The sequence below is a fragment of the Nematolebias whitei genome, chromosome 22 (genome assembly GCF_014905685.2).
Source record: "Nematolebias whitei isolate Nwh7 chromosome 22, NemWhi1, whole genome shotgun sequence".
In the NCBI taxonomy this organism is placed as follows: Eukaryota; Metazoa; Chordata; class Actinopteri; order Cyprinodontiformes; family Rivulidae; genus Nematolebias; species Nematolebias whitei.
In genome coordinates this window covers 27,868,690-27,882,024 of record NC_056519.1, presented here as the reverse complement: position 1 = coordinate 27,882,024, position 13,335 = coordinate 27,868,690, and positions in this window count along the sequence as shown.

Below are 13,335 nucleotides of genomic sequence, written 5' to 3'. Positions count from 1 at the left end.
AACTTAATATATTGATATAAAACATATTTTTATATCATTCCACCCTTTTGCCTTTATGACATGTAAAACATAATTCCACAATACAACTCTTTAGTTTTGAAAATGCCATCCCTTTAAGTTGAACTCTAAACGATCTCCGACCTCTGAATGGTCGAGTTCTCCTGAAATTGAAATTGTTCTGGGACTTTATCCTAAATAAACTCACTCACACAGTTAAGAAAATCCAGATTGTTCTGGGACTTTATCCTAAATAAACTCACTCACACAGTTAAGAAAATCCAGACGAGTTTCAAACCCCTGGAACGTTTTGATTCATTACATTCCCACTGACACGATCATTGTAAATCAAAACACCTGGTAGGTGTTCAGATTATAGTTTTTTTTTTTTCCAAACCATGTACCAGCTGTATTATAAATTTCCTGATTAATTCTTTTTTTAAACCCTAAACAAGTTCCCAAAATACACAAAGTTAATACAGAGATACATAGATCAAACTAGTTATTCTTCTTTTCACTAAACAAACAAAAGGGATACTGCATATATTTTGCGCCGTAGATAATATTCCTGCGAATATATCCCTCCCATGGTGAGCCGACGCCTACACTATTAGTTTTAGCCACATGTAAAAACCTTGTTCTGGGTAATGTAAGTCGATACCTGAAGACTGGATACGTTGGACTTATGAGACCTGATCATTTCAGTTAACTCCATGGACTCATTCAATGCGCATTTTAAATGGTCCATAGAGACTCGCCACGGTACTTTCAAAACTTGAAGGCGAGTGTCAGAACTATAATTAGTCAAACGATAAGTCCGGTTGTTCCAATGCCACAGATATACACCTGTCAAACACCCAGAAAAAGGCACCTTAGGTAACTGAGGATGACTCCTAATTGTGGCTACACACGGAGTGTGTGGGCCAATCTGCCATAACATATCTCTCACTGGTTCATGAGTCCAATCACACAATACCTTGTCTCTGGTTAAACATGGGTTAACATGATTAGTTTCAACATACATATCACTACTATCAAACTAGTTCTCTAGCCTAGTTCATGAGTTCAATCACACAATACCTTGTCTCACATAATTGCATGTCATATGTGAGAGTTGTCTGTGGCTCAAACCACTCACCCTGTACTTTTATTTTTTTTTTAAAAACCAGTGTCCTTGTACAGTTATTAAAGGCAAAATGTGATATTTGCATAACTGTGGTTGCCTTCATTACATTTTGTCAATTCAGGTTTTAAATGTTCCATACTCTCCTCCACTTATGATGATTCGATGTAGTGACCACCCTCTGGCAGCGCTCCTCTTGCAGCTGTACATGGAAAAATTGCAAGGTACACAGGAAAACAAGTTCAAAGCTTCAATTATGTTGGAGAGCACTTCTTCTGTGCTCCCCACATCTTTGGCTGCAAGTTTATTTCTTTTATCAGTATTTTGACCGTTTCTTCTTGAGTCATGACAACTGATGGTATCCAGAACCTTTCTTGAGTAACTGCCAACGAAGCACGTCTCCTCCTTCTCCTTAATTGGCAGTAAAAATCAAACTTCGTTCTCCCCCTTTTTTTTTTCTTTCATCTGGTTTAGCATGTACAGTTCCCACACATGTTACACAGTGGGGCCTCCACACAACTCTAATTTGACATCCTGTAGGTACCACTGGGATGGTTTTCCTGTGGTAGCATGCCAAAAGTCACTTTGCACTCAGATCTTGCTTGCATTTTTTTTTTTCAACCAAAGTGAACACCTGATCCTCCTCCAAGACACGTTCTGGTGTTGCTGATGAGGCGTTGTCCATCTGCAACAAGGCACGTGATGCCCAAACAGCCTGCACTACTGGCACATTGCCACCAGCTTCTCATGTTGTCCTCGGGGCGACCTTGATCGTCCAAACAACCAAGACCAGGAGAGCATCAAGCTGTGGAAGCAAGAAAACTGCTTTTCAACAAAAAGAGAGAAGAATTAGTTTTCTCTTTAATAACACTTATGAATTGGTACATTTACCCATTTTTCCTTCTCCTGCCTCTGGGATATTGCAGACCCAGACCAATTTTATAACTTGAATTTGACCTGAAATCACTGTCACTGGCTCTAGAACAGTTCATTCATTCTCCTAATCAGCCCAGCAGCTTTGTGGGTGATAAGGAAATATGATAAATCCATTCAACATGTTTTTCAGCTGACCAGTCTTTCACCTGTTTTCCAATAAAATGGGTCCCATTATCTGTTTCTATCTGAAGGGGACCCTCATAAAATTATTTCATCATACTAAGACATTTTAAAGTATATGTCTGATTTGCATATTTACAAAGATGAGTCACCAACACACCTGAATATGTATCTACAGCCGTACATACATATCTACACCCCTGTGACATGGCAAAGGGCCAATGAAATCCGTTTGCCAGATCTGATATGACCCCTTTTCCCCTATTTGTCCCTGCATTTTACTATTGTGACTCTCTCTCTTCTAATGCTGCATGCTTCACATCGTTGTATTTGCAGTTTCATCATCTGTCTTGTTCTACAACTAATCAAACAATTCTTCATACATAACCACTTCATGCAAAAAGTGTCAATAATTAACTTTATTTATTAAAAAGAAATCCTTCTTCTAGTCTTGGCCCCACTCAAAATGTTTAACTCATCAGTTTTCAAAACTGAGATGTTAACTTTTTCCACAGAACCCCTCTTGAAAAGAGCTGAACTTTCACTTTAAATGTGAAACATCTGCAAAACAAGATGGTGAAATTCTTTTTATCTCAGATATTTTTGGATACTTCTAGAGTTGTTTTTAGATGCTGTCAAAACTATAGCTGCAGGTAAACCATTTATAAACAACATATGTTGCACTTCCTTCCAAACAACATACGATGCACTTCCTTCAAAGCAACCAGCTTAACTTAACACATCCAAACAACATATTTATTTCTAGACATTTCAAATCCACCCTTTTCCCCTTAAACCATCTTGACTTTAGGCATTTTAAAATCAATATCACCTTCAGGTTTTGGGGCTTTTTAATTTACCGTCAAAATCTGGGCTCTCTAATTCTGGACCTTTGATGTTCAATGTTTGACAATATCTGCTTTTCAGAGGGTTGATGTCAACTTTGGACCCTACTTTTGCCCCTTTAATCCAAACAATGGCTTCCAGCCCTCAGCTCTTCAGCTGACACATCATTCATCTCAGCTGCATGCACTCCTGCCTGCATTAATGCCCTCCAGAAAGCAGAACGGGTAGGTTCCTGCATGTTTTTCCGGCCGTCCTTTCTCGGCCCACGACCCATGGGTTGGCTAAATGATTTTTTCACAGTTTTCAGCTCTGTGTTCCTCTCTGTGAATGCACAGCGAGCGCATTCCTCAGCACATCTCTGCTCGCACTCCCCTACGGTCACCCGATGACCCTGTAAATCAGCACAAACTTCAAACAACGGTCTCGAGTCTTGCAAAGCTCTGACTCGATGCGCTGAATTCATTACCTGACCTCCACCTTTGTCCAACAGTCTCGAAACTCGAGCATCTGTGGGTTGTGATATTAAACTCGACGGATTCCATCCGTCAGCCAACCTTGCAACATAAGCTCCGACTCGCTCCGGCGAAACATCACGTTCTTTCTTCCTCCTTTTACGCCTGCATATCTGACCGACCGCGCCCTCAGCTACATTAATCAAGCGGTCTAGCTTGCACTCTGTCTGCGCATCAGATAACAACTGTTTTCGTTGTAAAAACTGTTTCTCTTTCTCCTGAACTTCCTCAACACATTTCTCTTTCTTTCTCTTAAATTTTCCTCGCAACCGGGACTCCTGCTCCACCGCCCTGCTTATTCTCACAAACTGAGCACCGAGCCGTCCATTCAACAAGCAGGCGGTCCTCACATTCTTGTTTGCTCCGTTGAGCCTGTGATTGCATTTTCTGACTTTATGCTGAAGTCCTGTCACTGGTGCCATTTTTCTGACCTCTATTGCCTGCAAAAGTGGTCAAAACATCACTCGGACTATCTGCTTTCAGAAAAATTGTTCTAACAACTAAGATGGGCTTCTTCCCCCCTCTTCAAAAACAACAAAAACAACTGGGATGGGACTTCTTCCCATCCCGGTACAACTTTTTCTCCGTTCAGCTCACGCCTCCTCAGGCGTCTGAATCAACTTTTTTCTCTGTTTTAAAACTCTCACACAAAGGCTCGGGCGTCCCCTCCACCTCTTAAACACAAAGCCAGGGTTGGATAACTCTTCCAACCCGGCACAACTTCAACGGACTCTTTGTCCAGAATGCAACTCGCATCAACATTTTTCTCTCAACACTTTTTTTTTTCCTTCGTTTGAATATGGTGCAGCCGTTCAGAATTATTTATTTAAATTCTTAACATCCCATCCTCGTCGCCAAAAATGTATTATGAAATTCTTTATCAAAAGGGCTCGTGAACGGTCGGCACAGATATTCAGACAAGATGGAAAAAAATAAAAACACAGAGGCTGTTACTGCTAGAAATAATAAGTGTCATTTATTAACCTGCCACAGAAAACAGCCAAGCAAGAACATGTACACTTGTACACTCTTAACACACAGAATGATATGAAAGAACTTCTCACCGTGACACTGGCCGGGAAGCCGTTTTCGACCCAGGTAAAGAAGAATCACATCAAAATTGCGCATGGCACCAGCGCGCTGGTCCACACCAAGACTTCCGACTCTCTGTGTTTGATACATTTCTTATACACCTTTCCCTGATCGCGTGAGAGCAGTGCAAAACAACTTTGATGGTTGCCAGGAGGGCAGATTTAATTAAATCTGTTTTCCCATCTTCAAAGCAGTCTGTGCAACAGAGCGATAGTTTCATAAAAACATGTCCTTCAAAACCTGGGTCACTGTAACCTTAAGATTGGGCCCGATCTTCTGGCTAGAGCATCTCCCAGAGAACTTTAATTACTCCAAAACACATCTGCAGCACAGGCCTGATTTTTAAGCAGATAAGCTGCATCAAAAGTGAGTATAAGTGTGTTTAAATGAGTGTAATATAGGTATAGATTGACATAAAAGCATTAAAATAATCATTCCTATATCAGCTTCTTTTATCAAAAGTTTTCGTCTAGCTTTCGAACACCCTCTACTACAAGAGGAGGCCCAACAAAGATTATTTACCATCAAACAAGGGCCAAGATCAGTCGCCGAGTCCTCCATCCACTTCTGGGTAATCGCGGAAGAGTCTGGATGGGGGAAAATGGTGTTAAAAAGTGCTTTTCATAACGCTTTAAATGAGAACATTAAAGACCAGATCATCACACGAGAACCTCCTCAAGACCTAGAGGAACTCATTAATCTTGCCATTCGTATTGATAACCGATATAAAGAACGGGAGTTGGAGAGAGACTACAAACCTTGGGACCGCCCCTCAACCGGAAATAGTTCCTGGACACTGGCGTTCCCCGAACCGGAACCAATGCAGGTGGGTCGGGCAAAACTATCTCCCGAGGAAAAACAATGGAGAATCTCTGCCAATGAATGTGTCTACTGTGGCAAACACGGCCATTATGTGAGAAATTGTCAGCTCCGTTTAAAAGGAAGAAACCCTCAATAGGTCAGGAGATATTGGTTGGTAGTGTGACTTCTTCTCCTGAGAAAAGTTTTTGTCTACCTGCAATAATTTGTTTTAAGAATGTAAATTTCTCCATCCAAGCACTGATTGATTCCGGAGCCGAACAGAACCTTATTTCTCAAGATATCGTCAAACATCTTAATCTACCCATGGTTCCTTTAAATAATTCTGTCAATGTTTCAGGTCTCACTGGCCAGACCATTACCTCCATCTCTCACTGGACTCGAGACCTTCACCTGGTTCTTTCAGGCAAAAATGAAAAATGTGAGTTTTTTATTTTTGACTCCGCGAGACCTCAACTTATTTTAGGCTATCCCTGGTTAGTTAAACACAACCCCCAAATCAATTGGAGGGATAACCTGATTGAACGTCGGAGCGATACTTGTTCTGTTGACTGTTTACACTCGTCCATTTCATCAGGGTCCTTCTCACCCCCGTCCAAGAAGAAATTGACTTTTCCAAAGTACCCCCCATATATCATGCTCTTGCCCCAGTCTTCAGCAAACAGGAGGCTATCTCCCTACCACCCCACAGACCTTATGACTGTCCTATAGATCTCCTTCCTGGTGCCCCCCTGCCATCCAGCAGACTCTACAACCTGTCGGGCCCAGACAGGGAGACTATGAGACAGTACATAGAAGAGTCCTTAAAATCAGGCATAATCCGTCCATCCACTTCTCCCCTCAGTGCAGGGTTCTTCTTTGTATCTAAAAAAAGATAAGACTCTGAGACCCTGCATCGACTTCAGAGGCCTTAACAAGATTACCATTAAGAAAAAGTATCCCCTGCCACTTATCGACTCCGTATACGAACAGCTACAAGATGCCAAAATTTTCACCAAGCTAGACCTCCGCAATGCCTACCACCTGGTAAGAATCCAAAAGGGGGACGAATGGAAGACCGCATTCAAGACCCCCATTGGACATTTTGAATACCTGGTCATGCCTTTCGGCCTCACCAACGCTCCAGCAGTTTTTCAGAACCTTATCAATGACGTCCTAAGAGATTTTCTGAATGTATTTGTCTTTGTGTATCTCAATGATATTTTGATTTTTTCCAAAGACCCAGCTCAACACACTAATCATGTCAAGGCTGTTCTTCAGAGACTCTTGGAAAACAAGCTATATGTCAAAGCTGAGAAATGTGAGTTTCATTTGTCATCTGTAACATTTCAGGGTTTTATTTTTGAGGAAGGACAGGTCCGATCTGACCCAGAGAAGATTAAAGCAGTAGCAGAGTGGCCTACTCCCCAGGATAGGAGACAGCTCCGACGATTCCTGGGTTTCTCCAATTTCTACTGACGTTTTATCAGGAACTACAGTCAGGTAGCCACACCACTAACCCAACTCACCTCCTCTCTCCGAAAATTTGTCTGGTCCCCAGAAGCTGAGGATGCTTTCCAGAAACTTAAGACACTCTTCTCTTCAGCCCCCATCCTCTCTCACCCGGATCCCCATCGGCAGTTCGTTGTGGAGGTAGACGCATTGGATACTGGGGTGGGTGCAGTACTCTCTCAGAGATCCCCTGTGCCTTTTTCTTTCGGCGGCTGTCTCCCGCTGAGAGAAATTAGGATGTGGGAAACCGAGAACTGCTGGCTATAAAATTGGCCCAAGAAGAATGGAGGCATTGGCTGGAGGGAGCAGAATTACCCTTTGTAATATGGACAGATCACAAAAACCTTGCATACATTCTAGGGGCTAAAAGACTCAATGCCCGCCAGGCTTGCTGGCCATTGTTTTTCGCACAATTTAATTTTTCTATCACATACATCCCTGGTTCCCGTAACGTTAAACCTGATGCTCTTTCCCGTCAGTTCTCATCATCCGAGACAGAATCACCTGATCATAATCTACCCCAGTCCTACACGGTGGCAGTCATGATGTGGGACATTGAAAAGGAGATCCTTGAGGCCCAAAGGAGTGAACCTGATCCCGGCACTGGTCCCCCGGGGAAGAGATTTGTCCCTTCTGCCGTCATAAGTAAGGTTCTACACTGGATTCACTCTGCCAGATTTTCCTGTCACCCAAGCATGAGACGCACAATTTCACTCGCAAAGAGACACTTCTGGTGGCCTAACATGGAGAAAGATATCAGGGAGTACGTGTCTGCATGCACCACCTGCGCTTGCAATAAGAACAATAATCAACCCCCAGCGGGCCTCCTCCATTCCCTTCCTCCACCTGGGCATCCATGGTCTCACATAGCTCTGGATTTTGTCACTAGATTACTGATTTCTGAAGATAACTCTGCTGTATGTACAATCATTGATCGCTTCTCCAAGGCAGCACACTTCATACCTCTGGTTAAACTACCCTCAGCATCAGAGACAGTCCAGATCCTGATTGAACATGTTTTTCGGTTACATGGCATACCCTTTGACATAGTTTCTGACAGAGGTCCACAATTCACTTCGCAAGTCTGGAAGGCCTTCTGCCATGCCTTGGGAGCCACCTCAAGCCTGACGTCGGGATACCACCCTCAGTCTAATGGTCAGACTGAGAGGTGCAACCAGGAGCTCGAAGCCGCATTAAGGTGCGTTATTGAACACAACCCAACCTCCTGGAGCAAACACCTGCCCTGGGTTGAATATGCCCATAATTCTCAAACTTTGTCTGCCACAGGTCTGTCTCCTTTTGAAGCCTCTCTGGGATACTCTCCACCCTTATTTCCCTCCCAAGAGTCTGAAATCTCTGTTCCTTCTGTTCAGCATAATCTATGTCGGTGTCATAGGATTTGGCGTCAGACCAGAACAGCCCTCCTTCAGACAGCCGAGCAAAATAGAAGATTTGCCGACCGACACGTTCCTCCGCACCGAAGTATCAGGTGGGGCAGAAGGTATGGTTATCCACTAAAGACATCAAATTAAAAGACACGCCCAGAAAACTAGCCCCCAGTTTCATCGGCCCCTTCCTCATAATCAGAATAATCAACCTGCAGCTGTCCATCTCCAACTACCTCCCACCCTGAGGATACATCCCACTTTTCATGTTCCCCAAATTAAGCCCGTCTCTGTCAGCCCGCTCAACCCACCTGCCAACCTCCTCCCCCCCCCCCGGCTCATCGACAACAACCCTGTTTATTCTGTTAGACGCCTGCTGTATGTTCGCCGCAGGGGTCGGAACCTTCAGTACCTCGTGGACTGGGAAGGCTATGGGCTTGAGGAGCAATCATGGGTTCCTCGATCCTTCATTTTGGACTCCTCCCTAATCATCACTTTTTACAGGGATCACCCAGACAAGAAGAACTCGCCTAGAGGCGATGTTTTTTTGTTTGTTTTTTTGTGATGGCCTCCCTTCTCCCCTTACAGCCATCCTCTCTACACCATTATTATGAAATATTTATTATAGTGACTATCTAGTGTAAGTTTTTTTTTTTAATAGGATAGAAAGAAAGAAAAGACAAAGTAAGACTCCAAAATATAAGAAATATATACAAATAGAGCACACGTCAAAACACCCGGCCACTGTCTGTTCACCTGCAAAGAACATGACAAAACACAGCAACAAAATACATATGTATAAAGAACTTAAAATATTCATGGCTTTGCAGTAAGTTTCCATAAATATATATACCCATACCTACGCCTATATACATCCATACATACATACACATGAATATACACTCACATACATATGTATATATCTACATATAAAGCCTACATAAGCATCCCTGCTTCTATTTGTGTGTGGTTGTGAGCATGCATAAGTGTATAAGGCTTCTCTAATAGAACATTTATTAGTAACTGTGAAACAGCAGAGACCCGACCCCCAAGACCAGAGGCAGACGAAAAAGGGGGGACCAGAGCCCAAGACCCCAGGAGGGACCCCGACCGCGGAGCCCCCAGAGCCACCCACACAGGACGAACCACTCACCCACCCCCCAGAACGGACCACAGGGGAGAACCGGAAGATCCCCACCAGCAACCACATACAGTGACCCCCCGGGGCCAACAGCGACAAACTCATAGGCCTCCGTCGGCACCCGCCGCACCGATGTAGGTCCAGGCACCGAGGCCCGGGCACCGAGGACTCACACCACCCAGGCCAAGACCTGACAGGGCCAGAGGACCCGAGCCAGGCAGACACCAGGCCGAGCCGACACATGCCCAAGCGCCCAGCCCCCGATACCAAGGGCCCCAAGCGCGCCGGCAGGCAAGGGCACACCCCACCAGGGGGCCGCGCGATAGGGGCGCGATGCCAGTTGTATCAAAGAGGGGGCAGTCCGAGTCTCGGCCTAACAAATACCCATTCATACACAGATACAATCACACTATCCCAACCTCAATCTCACATTCATTCACTCAAAGACATACAATAACGATACATTTCATTCTTATTCCCGATACACACTCTATACCCCCCAGGTCCAAGACATGTACCCGCCCTCTACAGGGGGCAGCCCATGCCCAAACCCAGGAGGTAAACCCATTCATTCTTGAGCGGAGAAGAGCCAATACCCCAGACCCGGCCCAGGCCATGCTCTGCCGACAGGACTCCCCCCCACCATGAAGAGGACACGCCACCGACCACCCCCACACACCGCCAACAACCAAGCACGCACCCCCAGCCGACCGCCCGCCAGGCCCCGACAGCCACCCCGGCCAGCGGGCCAACCATGGCACCCAAGAGCCAAGCTCAGGGGGTCCAAACAACCCCAGGGAAGCACAGCGCCAGCACCGCCCATGGCAACCCCCAGACCCTGAACCCCCACATAGTCCTGGTCAACAACCGACGGCCTGCCCTTCTCCCGGACCCCACCCCCGGAATGGCAGTCAGGGAACCAGGTGGGTAGGAAGAGGAAAAAAAAAAAAAATAAATAAATAAATAAAATAAAATAAAAAATAATAATAATAAGACCCCGACACATACACCCCCACCCCTAGATGTGCTGTTGATGTGTGTTGTTGTATAGTGCCATTAAAAAGGAAAGAAGAAGGAGCAAAGGCTGGCATGGTGCCAGTTTCCCCTCCACCCCAACTCTATCCAAACCCTAGTGTCTAAATGCAACCATTGTAAGTGAGCACAGGCACAGGGGGTGAGAGTAAGATCATCCCACCACCCATAGCCATGTACCCACCTCAAGTTCCTATATATGAATGTCATGAGGATGTTATGAATGAATGTCTAAGGTGTACAATAAAATTGAGTCCCAGGTGGCTATGGTCAACAAAGATGTAAAATTGTTGCAGCACACCCGAGCCCAAACAACCCTAAATGTATGGAATTGAAATGAAGAGGGTGGAGGTGCATGGTGAGGGATGGGGAGAAATAACTGTGAGAGCAAATGCTCCCACAGGGGGTCAGCTCCCCCACTGACCCAACAGCCCCCCCCCCCCCAGCCCCCCAAGGTCCACCCAGGGATTGAGGCCAAGACACCTCTCCATCTGGACCGACCGCCAGGCCCGCTGAGCTCCAGACCAGAGAGGGACAGAGCCCCGAGGGCCGCCAGAAGCTGCACCAGCAGCCTACACACCCGAGGGCCACCAGGACCCCCACAGACCGCAGTCAGCCCGCTACCAGATGGAGCCAAACCCCACCAGGACGACTCGGCCAAGAGCGCCCGCCCAACCGCCGACAGTGCCAGGAAGCACCGGGAGCGAGCCCCCACCACAGGAAAGGGGCCAGCCAGCCGGCCATGCACAGTCCCGGGCCGCCCCCAAGGACATCCACCCCATCCCCACCCCAGAAGAAATACTACACCCACCCCTCATTCGGACATCTCTCAAAACACATAGCACACTAGACACCTAGGCTGGGTCAAACTACCCCCTCCTAGGGGCCACTGGTCACACCCCCAAACACCCAACCCCCCAGCCCATGAACCCACAACCCACCAGCGAGCCGAAGGCCCCCGCCCAGAACCGGGCACCAGAGCGTAAGCCGGCCCAGAGCCCGGCAACCCGCCCGCCAGAGCCCAAGATCCCCGAACCCCACAGGCCCAAGCCCGGGGGCGACAAGCCCCCAGAACCCCAAGCCCCCGCGCCCACCCCGAACCCACATCAGCACAGCCAGGCTACCAGATCGGTGACCCACGACCGCCGCCATAGACCACCTGAGGGCCTGCATGCAGCCACCAGCAGACATCCCCCAGAACCATGCAGGCCCTCCCCAGAGGGAAAGCAGTGCCCCCCTGCCCAGGTACCCCCAAGAGCCCAGCCCCCGGCAAACCCCCGGGGCCCCAAACCCATACACCCGCCTCCACATCAACCCCAAGGCCCCACAAGGTCAGATCCCAGACTACCCACCCTCACTATGTAACGGAGCCGATCAAAGGAGCCCACAGAGATTGATCCAATGTGTCGGCAGATGCTGTTTCAAGACTAATATGATCTAACAGAAGATTTTTATACTGATTAATGCTAAGATTATTTTTATTTTTCCAATTCAGGAGTATGGTTTTCTTTGCGATGCATAAGGCAGTGAAAATCATGCGACATGTATTTTTTTCCAGGGTAACATCTTCCAAGATAGCCAATAAGCAAACAGACGGAGAGAGTGGAATATTACATTTCAGACATTTAGACAAGTCTTCACAAACCTGGACCCAGAACCTCTGAATGGGTGGGCAGAACCAGAGTGCATGGATATAATCATCAGGAATATTGCCTGTGCACTGTGAGCAGTTGTTAGATAATGTAAATCCCATCCTAAAAATTCGCTGACCTGTATAATGTACTCTATAAAGAACTTTATACTGTATTAATTGTAAGTTGGAGATTCTAGTCATTTTAAATGTTCTTAAACATATTTGAGACCAGGTGTTTTGGTCAAAATTGATTGATAAATCTGACTCCCATTTTGCCTAGAGGCGATGTTTGAGGAAGGGGCACTGCAGGATTCTCCGCCTTCTCCTTTAACCATCTCACTCTCTCCAACTAATTGGCTGATTAGCTGCACCTGCTACCAAGACCTGCACCTCCACCTCCTGCTCTACTTAAGCCGCAACCAGACGTTCAGCCGACGCTCGAACATTTATTGCCTTTGGTAATATTGTGACAGCCAGCCAAACCTAAGTGTGTTCAAGTTTTATACTACCTGTTGCCTTTCTGCCCGTCTGTTCAGTTTCCCGTTCGCCCTGCCTGTCTGGTCTCCTCGTGGCTATGTCTGGTCGCCAATCCCGCACACGAACCATATTAAGAAACTACATTCTGGATCCTTCAACCAAGACTGCATCATCGATCAATACTCACCCGCTGGATTCCCTTCCATCTCTGGATTCTGAACTCTGTTCACACCACTCCAACGCCATCTGCAACCACATTCGACCGTAAGACAAACCACTTACAATCATCTCAGTTATCAAAGACCATCCATATCAAGACAGTCATCTCGTCTCCTTTTTTCCTCCCACAGCCAAGACCACATCCGCACTGTAAATAAACTATCATTTTTTGTATCCCTGTTGTCCTCTTGTTTTTGGTCTGCCAATTGGGGTCATTTAATAACAATCACCATGTTAATTAAAGGCATAAAATACAATAACATAGAGCACAAAATCAGTCTATATGCTGATGATGTGTTGCTCTTCCTCCAGCATTCACAAACCTCCCTCTCTCAGGTTATTGGATTGATAAACTCCTTTTCAAGAGTTTCAGATTACTCTACAAACTGGATAAAATCCACAGTTCTACCAATTAATTGCTATTTCAACAATTCACTTACTACACAACTGCAGTCAGGGAATATTACGTACTTGGGTATCAAAGTTTCTCCTAGATTGGCAGATTTAACAAA